Raw genomic sequence first — 17,377 nt, 5'->3', positions numbered from 1 at the left:
TGTAGCATCAGACTTAACTGATTTGGGTTAAACCTGTTTAAGCAATGTCTGTCCCAGACCCCTTGTTGGTTTAAGCTAAATCAGAGTCCCCCATCATCCTGGCATGCTCTCTGAGCTCAGCTGAGCTCTCTGCTCTACAGCAGAGCTGGCCCCTCCCCTCTGCTCCCTAGCCAGAGCTCCAGCAGAGACTTTCAGGCACAGCAGAGTCTGCTGGCTTCCCCATGCCTCCTAACCCCTCACCACTCACTGCTTAAGCAGGGATCCCTTCCTTCTCTCTGCCACAGCATGGATCATAGCTAGCATGTGATTTCATAGATTTCATAGACATCAGGGCTGGAAGGGACCTCGGGAGATCATCGAGTCCAGCCCCCTGCCCAAAGGGCAGGAAGTCAGCTGGGGTCATAGGATCCCAGCAAGATAAGCATCCAATTTACTCTTGAAGGTGTTCAATGTAGGTGCTTGAACCACCTCCTCTGGCAGACTGTTCCAGACCTTGGGGGCTCGGACAGTAAAGAAATTCTTCCTTATGTCCAGCCTGAAACGGTCTTGCAGGAGTTTGTGACCATTCGACCTCGTCATCCCTTGGGGCGCTCTGGTGAACAGACGTTCCCCCAGATCCTGGTGGTCACCCCGATAAACTTATAGGTGGCCATCAGATCACCCCTGAGCCTGCGCTTTTCCAGGCTAAAGAGTCCCATGGCTCTCAGCCTGTCATCGTAAGATCTGTTTTCCTGACCTCTGATCGTGCGCGTGGCTCTCCTCTGGACTCTCTCAAGCTTCTCCACATCCTTTTTGAATTGTGGAGCCCAAAACTGGACGCAGTACTCCAGCTGCGGCCTCACCAAGGCCGAGTACAAGGGGAGAATGACGTCCCGGGATTTGCTCGAGAAGCATCTATGGATGCACGCCAGCATTTTGGTCGCTTTACTAGCCGCAGCATTGCATTGGAGGCTCATGTTCACCTTGTGGTCAATGATGACCCCCAAGTCTTTTTCTTCTGTAGTGCTAACCAACGTAGCACTGCCGAGCCTATAAGGGTGCTGCAGGTTTTTCCTCCCAAGGTGGAGAACCTTGCATTTTTCGGTGTTAAACACCATGAGGTTCTCGTCTGCCCATTTGCTGAGCTTGTCCAGGTCAGCCTGGATCACCCTCCTATCTTCTGGCATGGATGCTTTGCCCCAAAGTTTGGTGTCATCGGCGAACTTGGCCAGTCCACTCCTGACTCCAATGTCCACATCGTTAATGAAGATGTTGAACAGTATGGGTCCCAGGACAGAGCCTTGAGGGACCCCACTGGTCACAGGGCACCATGATGAGTGACTGCTATCAATCACAACCCTCTCGGTCCGACCACGGAGCCAGTTTCCCAGCCAGCGGATCGTGGTGGAGCCAAGGCCACAACTGGGCAGTTTGGCCAAGAGGTGATCATGGGATACCAGATCAAAAGCTTTTTTGAAGTCAAGATATATGACATCAATCTCTTCTCCCTTGTCCAGGTGATAGGTCACCTGGTCATAGAAGGAAATGAGATTGGTCAAACAAGACCTACCCGCAACAAACCCATGCTGGCTGTCCCTTAGAATGTTAGCCTGGGCCAGTCCCTCAAGGATAGCCTCCTTAATAAACTTTTCTAAGATCTTCCCCAGGATAGAAGTCAGGCTAATGGGCCTGTAGTTAGCCGGATCCACTCTCCTCCCTTTCTTGAAGATCGGCACCACATTGGCCTTCTTCCAGTCTTCGGGCACTACACCAGAGCGCCAGGAGTTTTCAAAGATCCGTGCCAGGGGCTGGGCTATGACACTCGCCAGCTCCTTGAGTACCCTGGGGTGCAGGTTGTCAGGGCCAGCTGACTTGAAGGTATCCAGCTTCTCAAGGTGTTCCTTCACGAGGTCAGCATTGATGGAGGGTAGGGGATGCCCCTCACCCAGATTTCCCTGTCCCATAGCAGGCATGGGCATCCCGTGTGACTGATAAAAGACTGACGCAAAGTACCTATTTAATAGGTTGGTTTTTTCCTGGGCGTCAGTTGTCAGTTGCCCCATCTGGTTTAGCAGGGGTCCAACATTGCCCTTGCTTTTCCTCCGGCTCCCCACATATCTGAAAAAGGACTTTTTGTTGTCCTTGATGCCTGAAGCTAGTTGGAGTTCAGTTGCAGCCTTGGCTTTCCTGGTTTGGTCCCTGCAGGACCGGACCAGCGCGGAGTAATCCTCCTTGGAGGTGAATCCCGTCCTCCATCCTTTGTAGGCTTTCCTTTTTAGCCGTAGGAGGTCCGCTAGGTCTCTGGAGAGCCAGGGGGGCTGCTGTGCCTTCTTGCTGCCTTTCCTCCGTGTTGGAATAGATTTAGCTTGTGCACTGAGGATCGCTTCCTTGAGAAGCAACCGCTCTTCTTGAACTCCCATCACCCTGGGGTCATGGTCCCTGAGGGCGTGACCGACTAGCCTCTTGAGCTTGTCAAAGTCGGCTTTTCTGAAGTCAAGGACTTCTGTGTTGCTGACTGACTTGCCAGCTTTACGGCGGATGGTGAAGGCGATCAGCTCGTGGTCGCTGTCACCCAACTTCCCATCAATCACTAGGTCGCTGATTAGGTCGTCCCCCGTAGCCAGTACCAGGTCAAGCAGCGCTTTGTCTCTCATTGGCCCATAGACTTCTTGAGTCAGGTAGAGGTCATCCACGCACGAGAGAAAGCTTTGCGCCCGCTCAGATTTAGCTGAGTGATCTTCCCACGAGATGTCCGGGTAATTGAAGTCACCCATGACAACCAAGGTCCTGGAGCAAGCGGCCTCAGTCAGTTCCCGGGCAAACTCCTGGTCAAGCTCGGGACTTTGAGTGGGAGGTCTGTAATAGACTCCCACCGTTGTGTCCCCTGTGCCGAATTCCCCATGAATTTTTACCCAGAGGGTCTCTAGCTGTCTATGCCGGTCGCCAACATCAGCTTGCAGGGACATGTAGCTTCCTTCACATAGGTGTGCTAGCTAATGCTGTGTAAGGCTCCAGCAGAGACTGCAGATGCAGCAGGGTCTGCCTGGCTTTCCCCTGCCCAACCCCTCACTGCTCAAGCACGAAATCCTGCTCCCCTACTTCCTTCTCTTCTTCCCTCCCATCTCCCACAACATGGACCCCAGCCCCACAGAACCTAGGCATGTGGTATGCTAGCTAATGCAGAGAGGGGTGTGTTTGTGTGTCTCCAGTTTCACTGTGGCAAGCAGACAGAACAGTGACTGTTTAGGGCTGTTTGGAACTAATCAACAGGTCAGTCGGTAAGCTGTTTAAGAAGTTTGAAGTAATGGAGAGAGGCCATTGTTTTGCTAGTCAGGTGATAAAGAATGTTATCACTATCAGTCCCGCCTGTCAGTTTGCTGCAGACAGTATGACAAAGAAGGGAGGGAGATTGAAAAGCACCATAACAGCAACAGATGCATGCACTGTGCCACCCCTCCCCCACCTTGCCTCAGAGTGCTAGCCCAGGGCTGGGGGCTGGCAACATTCCCACCCCTTAAGCAGCCAGTGGGGAAAAGCCCGGGATTGTGCAGGCAGACATCCCTAATGAGACAGTTCTCCTGGGTCCTGGCCACACCCCACTCAGCTCTGCTCCCTGCAGAAGGGAACAGAGGGCTGCTCTAGCAACCCACTACCCCCTGTAGCTTCTAGCCTGAGCCACTGCAGGCATATGCCCAAATTTCCTCAGTCCAGAGAAAATGTTTGTCTGGTTTCAGACTAGTTCAGCCTAGCCAGGTTAGACTAGCCTGCAATGATTGAATCAATTCAGGCTCAGGCTTTTTGAATGTCTGTCCCTAGCCTAGGAGGTTCTGTCTTGAAGGCTTAACCTAGGCTCTTACCTGAGTTTAGCCCAACCCTCTGACATAAAACAGTACAAGGAAGTGCCATTTCACCATGCTGTTAGATAGCCAAAGGAGCAAATTGGGGTCCTGGATAACCTCTGGCATGAGTGTGGTTGTTTGAAGAATGTGATAGGTTGTACACTACCCATACAGCAACACAGAAAGGGTTATTATTATTATTACTACTTTGATTTATAGCCTGCCCTATCCAGAAAGCATTAATTAAAAGCTTAATTACTGTCAGCTGTGACCAAGCCATCAATCAGAAAATAGCTGTCATGGAAGACGGCAGTTTATGTAGGAAAATGGAAGAAGGGCTATCTGAAGGGGAAGGGCATTGAGAGAGATAGCGAATAGGACTTCAGAGATACAAGCTTAGAGAAGATGTGAAGAGCCACGTAGAAAGGAAGCTTACCACAAAGGGATGTCAGGAAAGAGCCAAGGCAATAGTGAGGGATAGGCAAGAATCAATCCCCAAGGAGAAGGCAGGGCAGGCCAGGGTTCCTGTGCTTTGTAGCAGGGGAGGTAACACCCCTGGAGGGAAAAAGGCCAAGGATTACTGAGCCCCATCTTAGAGACAAGCCCGCAGTTGGACATACAGACCTCTGGGCTCTGCCACCCTGAAAAAGAATCAGCTGGTAACTCCCTGTCCACCTACCTGTTAGGAGTTTGAATGTATACCTCTATCCCAAGCCTGCGAAGGTATAGCATTTGAGCCCTCATCAGAAGACTTAGAACTACTGTTTCTAATGTTAGTGGGATGGGCTTGCTGCTTTTGCCCAGCAAGCCGAGCTTGGAGAAGGATAGTTCGGATTGGTGGAACATTTCTACCAATCAGGTAACAGCTGGGAGGAGTTTGCCCTGTCCCTGCTTGGAGTGGAGGTGAGGAGCTTCTGGACCTGATTGAAGATTGTGCTTTGCAGGTCTGGCAGACTTCAGGGGCAGGGCCTCTGGTGTAAATAAAAGCTTGAGCAGAGATGGTAAGGGATGTTGGAGAGGGAAGAGCCTCCACCGCGATCCCTTCTTTGCCCTAGCGGCGTGCAGGCCAGTGCACGGGGCTCAGGCTCTGGGAGCTACATCAAGACAGCTTGAGCCTGCATCCTCAGCAGAGGACTGGACAGAGCAGTGTGCAGACTGGCACATGGAGAGACAACCCTGGGGGCAGCTCAAGCCCACATGGTGTGCAGTCTGGCCCATGGAGAACCTGACCTGGGAGCAGCTTGAGGTTGCTCAGGTTAGCCCCAGCATAAGCCAGGTAACCGGAGCCTCACATTGAGGCCTGGTCAAAGAACTAAAAGAGCCCCGGAGACTAGAGCAGAGCCCGGGAAAGGGAAGGCCTAGGCATAATGCTAGGTAAACCCAACCAGCAGCGGCTAGGTTTCCCCCCACGAGATCTGGAGGAACCCTCAGTGCCCAAAGCAGGGCTCAGGGCCAGGAGGGGAGGTCTCAGAGTGACGCAGACAATGCTGGTGGAGCCTCTGATTGATCGAAGGACTCTGAGGTCCGGTCAATGGCTCCTTGAAGAAAACTGTAAGTTGCTGGCAGAGCTGGGTCCCGCAAGGGAGGCATTCCTGAAATAAGGCAACCCTCCCCAGAGGGAAGCCCTGGGTGAAAGTTTCCCTCTCAGCTAGACCCATAGAAGGGGAAGCACCCCTTGCTAGCTGGGATCCATAGGTAAATGAGCCTTATATTGCATAAAACTGCCTCATATTTTGTATAATTGTTATCACAATTATGAATACATTGTACAAAATATTATGGAATTGGGTTAGCTTTGTATAATGGGTTTTTGGCTTATCATATTGTTAGAAATATTATTAGAAATGCATAATGAATAGAGTGTTGTTAGAACTGCACAGTTTGCATCTCGTACCTGATAAGCAGAAACACCACCAAGGACATTCCTTCCCCCTCTTGGCCAATTTACTATCCTTTTCTTATACTAAATCATTCTCTTGTCTTCTCCCCCTCACAATTTACATGCAGATTACAGAAGCTGGAATCCAACTGACTGTGTCCTTGAAAGGGGGGCAGATTTCAATTCTTGGTGACCTAGAGAGCTTTCTGAGCGTGCGTAATTAGCTGATGCATATATGCCTATCCGCCCTGCATACTTAAGTAGTTAATTATAATGCACATGCAACGGATGACGTGACGTAATCACATGTATGTTTGTATGAACCGGAAATGAGTTGTAAGAGTTCCTGTTTCTGCACACGTGCCCAGGAGAAAAGAGATAAAAAGCCAGCTAAGAGTTTTCCTCGGTGGCAGAGTAATCTGAGATTCTCTGTCTCTGCTCTGGCCCTATTTGCAAATACACCTTTTGTTCTGCTAATAGTGTGTGTCTGAGAGTTCTTCGCCTCCGAGAAACGAACCGCAACATTTTTTGCAACAATATTGTAAATATTTATATGTATACCTTTGGTGTTGTTAAAAGATATTGCTAGGAATATTTTCGGAAAGTTTTCCTTTGTTACCTACTAGAATATTTACCTACATACATATCACTTCTTATTCAATATATATAATTCAATAAACTGTAAATAGCTGAAAGCACTGCTGTGGAGTTGACTCTACAGAGGAAAGAGGGACCCACGCTCAAATCACCGGTGTCCCCCTAACAGCACTGTCATCTGCTTCATTTATCCCTTCCAGCTGAGGATAGGCAAACCCTTGGGTGTTCCTGTGTTACATCAGCATGAGGGAAAGAGATAGGTGAAGTTTCCATTTCAATGTTATTTGATTTTATGCACATTTTCCATGAACACCACAACTAACAAGGTGCCAGCAACCACTGCGCTGCCTGTGGTTGCTTCAGACCCTGCTGTGCCTGACTCACCATGGCTTCCATGCATTCCCCAGGGTGGGGAGACCCCAGTCCATAGTGCCTGGGCTACAAGCACCATTGGTGCTCCATTTTCCCCAGCTTCCTCACTTCTTTCTGAAGCATGGTCAATGATGATGAAAGCAGGGACAGAACCCCTCTATCCTTGTCCCACCTCCATCTTGCAGCATCAAGGTCTTTCCATCCAGGGCATAACCAAGGATCATTGTTATCCTACCCAAGTCTCTGCATGCAAACAGTTACAGTGGGCCTATATCTAGTCTCCTTCCCTCATACAACTACTCCTGTGCTCCTTGAGGTTGCAGAAGAAATGAGCAGGACTTTCTCCTTCCTTTCTGCATTGGGTGCAGTTGGTGTAGTGGTAAAAGTTATAATTTATGAATGCTCCTTAACCTAGAAGACTGAAAAAGTTAGGAACTGGGAGAAGGTGTCTCAGAGAGTAGCTAGTTAGCAAGAAACTGGGTTGCAGAGGCTTGCTTACTGCTTCAGAATAACTGTTGTTGTTTAGTTCTTCTCATTCTTGAATGCCTGTGTTTATTGAACTTAATGATCTTACATGGCGTAAGAAGTGGCAAATGAGAAACAAGTAACAATTTGAAAGGATCTGAGATCAAAGCTGAAGAAGTTGGAAACTGAGAAGTTAGAAACAGTTCTAGCTTCTGCTGTGCCACCAGCAAGTGGAACAATGCAGCCACGTGCAAAGACAAAGGCCTCTAAGTGCCCTGCCTATACAGCCATTGTTTAAGAAAAAGGACAGTAGTCACAGAAGTGTTGTAACTTCCATCATGTGGCGGGGGGAACCCCTACAGGGTTCAGAAACACTGGAGGCAAACCCCAGTGTCCCCGAAAAAGGGAGCGGGGCAACCCACGCCTCAGGAAACTTACCTCCCAGGCAGGCAGGGGTGGAGGGAGAGCCATACGAGCCAATGTTTCGCCGGTTCTTCAAGTGGCTGCTTCCCAGGTAGGGCGGTGGCCAGCTGATTATGTCAGCTGCGGCCACTGCCGTGGGAGATTTAAAACCCCCGCCAGAAGCTGGCTGGGGAGAGGGAGAGGTCATCTGGGAACGCCAAGAGGAGCGGGGGCAGTAGCTGGCACAGGGCTGGGGACAGGCAGTTCCCAGCCCTGGAGCATTAGAGTTTCAAGGTGACAATCCTCTTTGTGAGGATCACCTAACTCCAATGGCTCAGACCCTGAGGCCAGGGTCAGGAGCCTCAGGGTCTGAGGTAGGATCCTGTATTGTTGGTGCCCACACTGGACCCACAGTTGTGGGGTGGATACCCTCCTGGGGGTGAGAGCGTGAAGTCCTGAGCGGCTGGCAAGTGGATGGGGTGTAGGGGAGCGCAGCCCCGAGGACCACTGCAGCACACTTGTGAGTACCCCATCTTCACGTCAGCAGGTGTAGGAATATCACTGAACCCCCCACTTTACATATTCCATCAAATCGTGGCAGGTGAGTTGGGAAACCCCAGCCATGGGGTGGGACTATATTCAAGGCGCCAACTTAGGGTGTCACACATCAGCCCGTCTGTTGTCAGGCAATATAGCAGAAAACTGGAGGGTGTCCAGAAAACAGGACCCTGACTTTGGAGTGAGGGGCTGACTAACGCTCACTGCAGCTCTGTGTGTAGGAGACAGGAGTTGGAAATGCTCTGGAGACCACCCCCTGCCTTGGCACAAGACATTTTTGTGCTCTAACCTTGTCTGTGCTTTATCTCCAATTCAGACCATCTTTTCTGGCATGGGTGTCACAGGTCTTCCCAATGCTTCCCGGAACATGGTTCCCTTCCCTGCCAGGATGGCTGGAGCATGGTGCACAGCCAGTTTGGATTGAAACACTGGCTCTGCTTGCAATCCATTTGGAGCCACACTTGTTAATGGTGCAGAGCAGGGGACTGGGCCTTTTCTAGGTACTAACAGGCATGAAGACATGCTCCAGGGAGAAGCCAGCAGCAGTTGTGAGGTGCAAATAGGCTAGCGGAGCATGGCAGGAGTTCCCCTTGGATGGCAGGAAAGAGCCAGCAAGGGAAGGTCCAAGAGGAACAAGAGTTGTGGCATAGTCAAGCAGAGAGGGAAAGGGGTGGGAGGGAAGAGAGGTGCAGTTTTCTCTTGGGCAAGGGGCTGTGCAAGAGGATGGCTTCCAACAGGATGGCACAGTCCCTTTCAGGGGTAGGCATCACGCCATCCCACAATAGTGACTGTAGGTCCAGGTGGCATGGGACATTCGTCAGAGGTGAGGTAGGACGCCTGAGTGTGGGAGGTGGAGGGAGGAGTACGAGGCATCCCCAGGGCCTGTGAGCATCCACCCAGCAGCACGCCATCCCCAGGGCAGGTGAGGGGGCTTCCCAAGCCTGGGCAAGGAACTGCAGAAATGAGCAGGAAATACAACTCCCTGCAACGTGGTGACCTTGGCCCTGGTGCTCTCCCCATCACCTCCAGGGCATTGGAAACATCCCCAGGTACTGAAACTCTCTACCCCTCCCAGATCAGCCAGTGCTGCCCAGGCTGAGTATGCAGGGAGCCCAAAGCCTTGGCACTACTGGGCACCTGCAGGTCCCAAGGAGGGGGCCCTTGGATTCCTCTGCTTGGCATTCCTGAATCCCAGCCCCAGAGTCCATCCCAGGGGCTACCTGGACTCCCAGGGGTTCAGCCCACAGCCAGTCATGTGGGGCAAGAGGTAAAAGGCAGGAGCAGGGAGCTGTTTGTCCAAACCAACTTCAGGTCTTTGATCCTGAGGCCAGGGCGCTCCCCCCCTGCCAACTTTAGTGCCAAGGATGCTGGGGGCATGGGTGAAACCCAGGGTTCACCTGCCTGTCTTCTGGATGAGCGGGGGTGGGGGAAGATGGGTATGGAGTGGGTGCCTTGAAACCCAGTTGATAACTGCTCCTGCTCAATGGCAGGATGGACAGACTGAGGTAGGTGCTGAGGAGGAGGTTGGCCAAGATGGTTTTCATGGGAGAAGAAAGTATCCAGGAACCTGGATAGGAAGATTCGGGCCCTGCCTGCCATGATGAGGAGGGGCCCATTAAGGCTAGGAAGTGGCTGTACCCCATCTGCTTCCAAAGGAAACCAGCATTTCCCAGTGGCAAGGGAGAGCAGGTGAAAAAAATCCACCACCTCCAGGTCCAAGTGGAGGTGGCCCTGAATATGTCTGGGCAGCTGGGAGCAGGCACAAGAAGAGCCATGCAGCTCTCCATCCGTGGCATTGACCAGCCTGGAGCCCAACCCTGCAGATCCACAGCAAGAGGCAGCCTCCTGTGGAGGAGGGACCAGCCTCCCTGGGACAGGAGCTGAGCCAGTTTTGTAGCAGCCCCAGCCTGAGCTGCAGCTCCTTCTGGGATTGCTGGCAGACCCTAGGAGGTTGAGATCGCCAGCCTGACCAGCAGCTTCTCCTCAAAGGACTTGAATTGCCCCAGGGAGTCCCGAGCCACCAGCCCAACAAGCAGCTCCTCGGAGGAGGACTCGGATAGCTCCCTGGGGTCCAGAAGCACCAGCCCGACCAGCAGCTCCTCCTCAGGAGTCGCACAGGTCCCTGAAGACCGGGAGCAGCCCAGCCACACAAGTGAGGGGTCCTGCTGGGGCTGCGAGGTTGCAGGGGTTGACACGGGTGATGGAGAGGGACGACATTAGACTCTTGCAGCCTTGTGCTGGCGAGCGGAGCTTGACACCATTTCTGCCCCCCACACCCCACTTCCCTTCCTCTCAAGGTGCAGGAGTCACCCACTACCCTTTCCTCCTTGCTGCAGTGATTCCCAGCCCAGCATGGGAGGAGCTGGATGCAGAAGAGGAGAATGAAGAGGTGGAAAAGTAAGATGGGCTGCCTCCAGAGGAAGCTGCTTTCTTGTGAAAAAACACCTACAGGAACTAGGAAAGGTATGAAGCTTCCCCAGCAGAGCCAGCACCAGTCAGTCCTCTGTTCCCCAATACACCTCATGGGGGGAGGCTATCCCCAGGGACCCAGAGTCTGCAAGGGGAGACACTCAGTCCATGGGTGCAGCTCAAGGTGGGTGTGTCTGTGAGCTCCAGCTGGGTCCTGTCCCTCCCCAGACACTACCCCCTCCTCACTCCACCTGCCCTGGAGGAGATGCATGTCAACACAGTATGGGTCCTAGGAGGCTTGAGTCCCACAGGGCAGAACAGGAGGCCCCTAACTAAGAGTCTTCTTTTGCCCACCTCCCATTCCTGTTAGGTGCTGGACGGGAAGGATGGGCAGTGCTTTGTTGGCAATGCTTACCCTGTGCACTGCCAGGGAGCAGAGGGAACAAGAGTCTGGAGGTCCTGAAAGCAGCCATTATAGAGAAGATCATGGTGAGTAGGATGCAGCAGGGGAAGGTGTGGGGAGAGGGAAGAAGGGAAACTCTCATGAGGCCAGGAAGAAGCAGAGGTGGATTAGAGAGAGAAAGGCAGGCATGCCTCAGCCTGGGCGTTGGGCTGGGGCAGCAGAGAAGGGAGATTGTGATAGAGGCTGGGGGCAATCCTGCATCTAGAGGGCAGCAAATAGGTGGCTCAAGGGGTGGGTTTAAGTGGGCATAGGAGGGACAGGGCTAGCCCCAGTTCAAGGGGCAGGAAGGAGACATGTGAGGCTTCCTAATGGGGTGGGTGAAGTTATGCTGCTTGCACCTGGAGCACTAGGTAGTATCCCGTGGGGGATGTGGCTGAGGCCTGTGGGGCACTCACCTCTCCCTCCTCTTCAGGTCTCACAGGAGCTGATGGAGAACGTCTCACTGGAAGCCAACTAGAAGAACATCCTGTTTTACAGCATAGACACCATCTGTTGCCTCAGGTACCAGGACCTCTGTCCAACCCTGCTACTTCTGCCATGGGCCAAGGAGAGTCCCACTGATCAGGCCCAGATTTCCAGGCTGTTTCCAGCCCACACCAGTGCCACCCCCACAGAGCTCAGTCTGACGCAGGCTCCTCTCTTGTGACAGTGACCTGTAGATCAGCCCTGGAGTCACGCCTCCTGCAGGCTGCAATTGAGAAGAGCTTTCAGTCCATAGGGTATGACAGCCATTGCAACCAGGTAGCTCACCCTGCCACTGCCTTGTCCCACAATCCACCCTTGGGTGTCCCTCCTCTTCCAGGAGAGGCTGTACATGGAGCAGCTGGAGGGCCTGCTGTGCTGCCTCTTGTCCAGCAATCCCAGCTTGGGCAAGCTCTACTCCATTTAGGACAGGGATGGGCAAAATCTGGCCTGTGGGCTGCATCTGGCCTATGAGGCCATTCTATCCAGCCTGCAAGACCCCTAAAAAATGTAGAAAATTAATATTTCTCTGTGCTTGGTTCCTGTCAAAAATGCAGGAGCCAAGGGCAGTAGGACTCAAGGGAAGCCTGGGCTGCCCCCCAGCCGGGATTTCTGGGCTGGGAGCACGTGGCTGCCCCAGTGTGGGAAGCTCAGGTACCCCAGGTAGGGAAGGAGCGCCAGGGGGTTGTGGGAAGGAAGGGGGAAGCAGACCCTCTCCACCCCACACCTGGTGCCCCATACTGCAGCTGCTCACAGCCCCCATGGGGCTGCCTGTGCCCACTCCAGACAGCCCCACGTGGGCTGAGAGTGCCTGCAGCATGGGGCAGCAGGCATGGGAGGGACCGCTTCTCCCCCGCATTCAACTTTTCCCCAGGTTCATAGAATCATAGAAGTAGGGTCAGAAGGGACCTTGTAGATCTTCAAGCCCGACCCCCCGCCTGGGCGGGAGAAAAAGACTGGACTCAAAGGAGTCCAGCCAGGTAGTCATCAAGCCTCTTCTTAAAGATCCCCAGGGTAGGAGCCAGCACCACTTCCCTAGGAAGTTGGTTCCAGCTCGTAGCCGCCCTAACTGTGAAGTTGTTCTTGCGGATGTGTAATTTAAATCTACTCTCTAATAACTTGTGTCTGTTGTTCCTTGTCATACCAGGGGGCGCTAGGGGAAACAGCGTCTCCCCTAAATCCTTCAATGAGTTTATAGACAGTCACCAGGTCCCCCCTCAGCCTTCTCTTGTGAAGGCTGAACAGGTTTAGGTCCCGCAGTCTTTCAATGTAGGGTCTGCCCTGTAGTCCCCGGATCATGCGTGTGGCCCTCCTCTGTACCCTCTCAATGTTGTCCACATCCCTCCTGTGGGGCGCACAGAACTGGATGCAGTACTCCAGCTGTGGCCTGACCAGCGTCGCATAGAGGGGGAGGATCACCTCCCTGGCTATACTTGAGATGCATCTGTGGATGCACAACAAGGTCCGGTTAGCCCTGCCAACCATGACCTCGCATTGACAGCCTGTGTTCATCCTGGAGTCAATAATGACTTCAAGATCCCTTTCTGCCTCCGTGCTCTCAAGAAGGGAGTTTCCCATTCTATAAGTGTGCTGCTGGTTTCTACTGCCTAAGTGCAGCACCCTGCACTTGTCAGTATTGAAATGCATCCTGTTTACATCAGCCCACTCCTGTAACCTATCCAGGTCTTGTTGCAGTCTTTCCCTCCCTACTAGTGTGCTCACCTCACCCCAAATTTTGGTATCATCAGTGAATTTAAACAGGTTGCATTTCACCCCATTGTCCAAATCGCTGATGAAGAAATTGAACCGCTGCCCACTTCTCCCCAGGTCAAATATGACCCATCCACCACCACCCTCTGAGTACGACCCTTGAGCCAATCTGCAATCCATCTGACTGTGTAGGCATCAATGCCACAGTCACCTAGTTTTTTAATGAGGATGGGGTGGGAGACGGTGTCAAAGGCCTTGCTGAAGTCTAGAAAGACTACGTCCACGGCAGCACATGCATCCATTGCCTTTGTGACCTGATCATAAAAGGCAATCAGGTTGGTCTGACAAGACCTGCCCCTAATGAAAACGTGCTGGTTGCCCTTGAGCATCATCCCTGAAGCCGGCCCATCACAGATGTGCTCCTTGAGAATCTTCTCAAAGAGTTTTCCAAGGATAGAGGTAAGACTGACAGGCCTATAGTTGCCCGGGTCCTCCCTCTTCCCTTTTTTGAAGATGGGGACCACATTAGCTATCTTCCAGTCATCTGGCACCTGGCCCGAGCACCATGAGCACTCGTAGAGCTGTGCTAAGGGTCCTGCAATAACCCCAGCTAGCTCCCTCAACGCCCTGGGGTGGAGAGCATCTGGACCCGCTGACTTGAACACGTCCAGCCCCTCCAGAAGCTCTCTAACCCGGTCCTCCCCAGCCTGAGGTCTGGAGGCGTTCCCCTCGAGTCCATCTGGCATCCCAGTGGGGAAGTCCCGGTCCCTGCACAAGAAAACAGACATGAAGAATTGGTTAAAGAGTTCTGCTTTCTCCTCTGGCGCAACCACCAGATTGCCCAGCGTACCTTGCAGGGGCCCCACGTTACCCGGTGCCTTCTTCATCCTCCCTATGTATTTGAAAAAGGACTTTAATGATCCTTGATCTTGGACACTAGTCCTAGCTCTATGTCTGCCTTAGCTTTCCTGACAGCCCCCCTAAAGGCCCAAGCAGAGGAGGTATACTCCTCTTTGGAGATAGCACCCCCCTTCCACTGGATGTACACCACCTTTTTGGCAAGCAGGCATTCCCGGATGCCCTTCGTGAGCCAGGGGGGCTTCCGGGCACTCTTGACCCCCTTGCTTCTTGTGGGATGAACTCCCCCTGGGCCCCGAGTATCGTTTCCTTAAGGAACAACCACTCATCCTGGACACCGAGTTCCCCTGCCCTCTAGGACCCCAGTGCCTCCCCCACTCGTCTCCTCAACTTGTTGAAGTTGGCCCTCCTAAAGTCTAGGGCTACCGTCTGTAACTATTTTATATTATTTAGCATATATTTTATATTATTTTCCCTTTTCTGTATAGCTGCCGCGCGGCACTCTCACATTTATGTAACCTTGAAGTCTTGACTGTTAATCAAAATGAATGCTTTGTACTTTTCTCCGCTGGCATTAAGCTACACATGCGCATTCTGTAAATTTCATTTCTTATCTAGAAGTGTCATTTCTGCAGAAATGAAACTTATGTAGAAAATCTGCCTAGCAATTATTATGTAAAAGAAAATTATCCTCTCTCTGTATATTATAGTTAGTGTCATAGAGGCAGTCCAACGAACATCTATAAGAGAGGCAAAAAAGCAGGAAGCAGCAGAGACGACAACTGGAAAACTCTGTGGGCCTGATCACCCCACAGACCGGTTCTCAGCCTCCCCGCCTGGGCGTACCCCAGCGAAGACAAAGGCCTCAAAAATCCAACAACTGACAATGATTCACCGTGTTACAGTATTGCATTGTATTTCCCATTCATGAGCCGTTGACCAGTTCTGGGACTTAAGGAGCCGGCAGCCGCACCTAGCTTTAGACTAGCTCCACTGTTGGAACGCAAGGGCTGGCTCTGGAACCTCGTGAACCAACGGACACCCTATAGATTAAGAGACACTAACAACTTACTCTAAGTCATCTACTTGTGCCAACTTGACGAACCTCGAGGGCGGCTAAGAGCTACCTCAATTCCGCCCCACAAGCTGCGCGCTCGCACAACTCCGCAAAGCCCGCGGCTCCCCTAAGCAGTGCCGGAGCCGCTAGCCCGGCATTTCGCCACACCGTCTTGCTGCAGGCCCTTGACACCGTGCGCTGGATGGTTCCTTCCCTGCACGGAGAAAAGTGGCCCCTTGCCTGCCCCATGGCTGGTGCTCCCTGCTGCAGGTGCTCACAGCCCACGCAGGGCTGGCCAGAGCAGGCACAGGCAGCCCCAGGAAGGCTGCGAGTGACTGCAGTGCAGGATACCAGGCATGGGGCAGACGAGGGGCTGCTTTCTCCAGCCCCCGCACACAGCACCACTTTGTAACCCAGCCCCACTGCCAGGCTGGTAGTGGGGCAAGTTACAAGCTGGAGCACGGGAAAACGAGGCCCTTCGCCTATCCCATGGCCAGCATCCTGCACTGCAGCCACCTGCAGCCCACATGAGGCTGCCTGCGCCTGCTCCAGACAGCCCCGCATGGGCTGCAAGCACCTACAATGTGGGGCACTGGCCATGGGGCAGGTGAGGGGCTGCTTTTCCCCATGCTCAGCACCAGCTTCTTCCCTGCTGGTGAGCAGGGGGTTGTGGGGGGGGGGGGTGCTGCCCACCACCTGTACCGTAGGGCTGGGGGGAGTGAGTGGGCGAGGAGCCAGTGGGAACACGGGGCCCACACCAGTGTCCTGGGGCCAGTACTGATGGGACCCAGAGCAGGGTGGCAGGAGCTCTATGGAGCTAGGCCAGCGCCACCCTCTCCCTGCTGGTGCAGCCCAACCAAGTTTGACAGACCCCTGCCAGCCTGTGCCCCGCTTTGAGCCCCACCAGTGCTGGCCCTGGGACATTGGTCCCAAGACATTTTTCCCAAGATAGGGACCAGGGGGTGAGGCACCTGTTAAGGGGTAGGGTTACCCATGCAGCCCTCGACAGCCTGCCAAAACTGGGTAAGCAGCCCTCCATCCGAAATAATTGCCCACCCCAATTTAGGCGGTGAGCATGATGCAGAGGAGCAGGGCTCAGGCAGAGACAGGCTCCAGCCCTGTGAACTGCAGCAAGCCTCTCTGAAAGCTTAAAGTTAGAGGGTCAAGCCCAAGCTCAAATCCTGGGCCATGAGGAGGAGGGGGAGGCTGAGGCTGCTGGGTACAGCAGGGGCACACACTCACTGATCTTGATATCTTTCTCCCACAGCACTTCACACCGTGAATCAAGGTGCCAGATGTTCAGCAGCAAGCACTGGACATGAAGATCAGCATTGTGATATCCTTTGCTGTTTAGCTCCTCCCACATTTTGTGGTCAGTAGATCCCTGACCCCCAGCGTCCTGGTCCCCTGCCATTGCCAGGGCCCTGTGAGAGCTGGGAACTTTTTTTTTTTTGGTAAAAATATCTATATATCTATACATCTCTACACTCTGAGTATTGCTTCACAAAGAAAACCTTAATCCATTACAATACCTGCACTCGTGTGCCCGTACAAAGGCCCGCTGGTCACCCAAACCCCGTTACAATACTCGCGTTGTACACTATACCCACAAGCAACTTTTGGTCTCTCAGATGAGGCAACCCTTTCCTTTCATCCCCATCCCACTTGACAGGTGAACTGAGTATGTGACCCTGCATCTATGGCACTGTCGCTCCAGCTCCCACTGGAGGACCCACTGCTGCTGTCGCTGTCCTCAGTTCCACTTGTCTCTTCCTCGCTGTCACCGCCCCTCCCCCCCACATGCACACACTTTTCTGCTCAGGGGAAGTTGGAAGGTCCTGTGCCACATGTCTGTGCCAGGTGGCTTTGGCTGCATCCTCTCCATCCTCCACTACCGATTTCTGGTAGTAGGTCTGGAGTTCATTCAGAGGTAGTAGGCTGTGTGAAAATGGCTTTATGTCAGTGTGCCTGTACAACAGGAGGTTCCTGGCCTTCCACAGGGAGCTCCCAATGCAGGATGGAAACTGGGCGATGGGGGTCCCTTGGTGTTTAGCAAGGTGCACATACAGTGCTACTTCTCTGGTTAGTTGGCTGATGCCAGTCGCCGCTTCAGAGAGCTGCTTCACCCTTTTCCATACCTCTTTGGTGCAGGTGCAGAGCCAGAGGAGGTGGTCAATCATCTTGGTACCTCCATGGTTTATCAATGCCACATCTATAGCACTGAACTCCTCTAAGCCAACTAACCCCGGGGGTGAGGGGATGTGGGAAGTGGGGGGGGGGGGGGTCGTGACGCTGAGAGGGAAAGGAGATGGATACACACATACCCA

General features: G+C 53.0%; 1 long non-coding RNA gene across 2 annotated transcripts; it reads left to right on the top strand.

The window, feature by feature from the left end:
• The first annotated feature begins 8,817 nt into the window (after positions 1-8,817).
• Positions 8,818-17,289, top strand: LOC149873938 (uncharacterized). 2 transcript variants are annotated; one of them, XR_016443146.1, is made up of 4 exons: positions 8,818-10,554; positions 10,871-10,989; positions 11,376-11,464; positions 16,318-17,289. It is a non-coding gene; the product is annotated as an uncharacterized LOC149873938 (long non-coding RNA). The 2 variants fall into 2 exon arrangements; XR_016443145.1 differs by lacking the exon at positions 16,318-17,289 and having other exon boundaries at positions 11,376-15,550.
• The last annotated feature ends 88 nt before the right edge of the window (positions 17,290-17,377 follow it).

Source organism: Crocodylus siamensis, chromosome 1 (assembly GCF_052110815.1).
Source record: "Crocodylus siamensis isolate JL-2025a chromosome 1, ASM5211081v1, whole genome shotgun sequence".
Taxonomy (NCBI): domain Eukaryota; kingdom Metazoa; phylum Chordata; order Crocodylia; family Crocodylidae; genus Crocodylus; species Crocodylus siamensis.
The sequence above is the reverse complement of the archived record's forward strand: the minus strand, read 5'-3'. Positions and strand labels throughout refer to the sequence as shown.